The 2,466-nt window shown below is 36.9% G+C and overlaps 1 protein-coding gene across 2 annotated transcripts in view; it reads right to left on the reverse strand.

Moving 5' to 3' along the window:
• Positions 1-2,460: 2,460 nt before the first annotated feature.
• Positions 2,461-2,466, reverse strand: part of LOC125669299 (uncharacterized Golgi apparatus membrane protein-like protein CG5021) — a 12,792-nt gene continuing 12,786 nt past the window's right edge. For both annotated transcript variants that reach the window (XM_048903768.2, XM_056162977.1), the window contains one exon: positions 2,461-2,466. This exon is cut by the window's right edge and continues 344 nt beyond it. The gene's annotated coding sequence lies outside the window, so the exon portion shown is untranslated.

The raw sequence follows: 2,466 nt of genomic DNA on the forward strand, positions 1-2,466 counted from the left end.
ACAGGAGAATTAGCCGTACTTCACAACTGTACAGGTTGTACACGAGAATTAGCCGTACTTCACAACTGTTCAGGTTGTACATGAGAATTCGACGTACTTCACAACAGTACAGGTTTTACATGAGAATTAGCCGTACTTCACAACTATACAGGTTGTACATGAGAATTCGACGTACTTCACAATAGTACAGGTTGTACATGAGAATTAGCCGTACTTCACAACTATACAGGTTGTACATGAGAATTAGCCATACTTCACAACAGTACACGTACACGAGAATTAGCCGTACTTCACAACTGTACAGGTTGTACATTGTAATAAATTTGCACGATACAGTTGCATATAGAACTTGTGTATCTGGGACCATTTCTAATGCCCTACTCCTGATATTTTCTATGGAGAAAAAAATTGAGAAAATCATTTTCCCTTTCTTGTTCGATATCCAATACCCCTGCTTTATTTTATGTCATTATGTACCTTATTTTTACATCAGTGTTATCCCTCTTTAAAATCACCTCAGAAGTCGTTCTGATCAAGATGCCAACACATTTTGGTAATTAATACATCGTTCAAAATTACATGTACTACCCCCTGCAAGTAGTATATCAACTCCTAAATGAGGATCTATTTGTTTCCGGTCGACATACGTTCTACCAAAGAATCACATAAGATCTCGTTGATTTTGAGGGCCATCTCGCCTAATCGGTCTGGAAAGAACGAAAGTATGCAAATTTGATGCCTGGTTAAAGGGAAAATGCCAAAATTCAAAATTTAACACTGCATGGCGTTATCATTTAGATTACAAGAAAATTCCAATATATTTCTATCATACATTTAACGTTACTATGACGTTTATTTGGGCTTGCATCTGTTAATTAAGAATGCTGAGGACATTTTGAACATTTTTTTCTGATTTGAAATTTTGGCACTTTCCCTATAGCCAGGCATCACCAGAAGTAGTACATGTATTGACCTAATAAGAAAAATTTCTTGAAAATTCATGGACTGTGTCTATTAATAGTACAAATGTATGTCTATTTTTTTTTTACCCAATGCTATTTTGCACTTTTATTAAACACAAGAGTAATTTCAGAATTTAACATATGGGAATATGAAATTGATATAACAGACATACAATCCATTTTTCACAAAATATGTTGCACATAAAAAACTGGGGGGGGGGGGGGGGGGGGGGGGGATCATGGGAAGTCTGGTGCCTGTGAATGATATGTGCTCAGTAATAATCATTACTTGGCATTGTTATTACCATGATTGTAATCGTGTGACATTATACCGCTACACGCTCTGATGATGGTGTAGCTGCAGATCTGTAGCTCTCTGGGTTATCTGTAACTCTGGGTAAATGTTGGGACAGATCTGTAGCTCTCTGGGTAAATGTTGTAGCTCTCTGGGTAAATGTTGGGACAGATCTGTAGCTCTCTGGGTAAATGTTGGGACAGATCTGTAGCTCTCTGGGTAATCTGTAACTCAGTAAATGTTGGGACAGATCTGTAACTCTGGGTAAATGTTGGGACAGATCTGTAGCTGTCTGGGTAAATGTTGGGACAGATCTGTAGCTGTCTGGGTAAATGTTGGGACTGACCTGTAGCTGTCTGGGTAAATGTTGGGACAGACCAGAGATCTGTCCCAATATTTTCCCAGAGAGCTACATATCTGCAGCTAATGATGGTGATAAAGAAGCTAAAGTTTAAAGGATTCTACTGATTCATATACAAAGTTGGTACACATTTAAAGGGAGATAACACTGTTTATGCAATTTTTCAAAGATTTCATTCTTGCAAAGAAGTACTTCTAAAAGCGTGGGTGATTGTGAATGGTGCACTGGTCTTAATTAATCAAATTTATGAATCTAACATGCAAAATTTCTACAAAATGAAAGAGATAACAGTTCCTATAAGAAATTTCTAGAGTGCACTTTTAAAAAATAAGACATACATATTTTAGAATTTTTGGACATACATAATATACAAGTACTTCTAGAAAAAGTGGATCATATGGGGGGGGGGGGGGGGGGGGGGGGGGGGGGGGGTAATATGGCTACTTCACCATTATTTTACAGGAAATTCATTTTAAACAAGAATAACAGTAAAACTCGTGGATGCTCCTCCAACAAAAATAACAAATGTATAATACCTGTAAATCAAACTAAATAAACCCCTCATCTTTTTCATGAATGTGCCCATTGGAGAGTCATCAGGCAAGTAGTAAAATTTCAAATTAAAACAACGAGATGCACTACTGAACTACAACACGCTCTAAAATTTCAAATTATAAAGACAAGATGTACTACGGTCCACATGGTTTAAGTCCGTTTTGACCCGAAATTCCTCATAAATTATTCATGGTTACAAGTTTGGGGTCAAAATGGGCTTAACCCGTGATCTACACTCCTCAATCTCCACTCTTTATAAGAAAGTTTTATAAAAAGAACAAAAAATGTTACCT

Source organism: Ostrea edulis, chromosome 4, assembly GCF_947568905.1.
Source record: "Ostrea edulis chromosome 4, xbOstEdul1.1, whole genome shotgun sequence".
Lineage (NCBI taxonomy): Eukaryota > Metazoa > Mollusca > Bivalvia > Ostreida > Ostreidae > Ostrea > Ostrea edulis.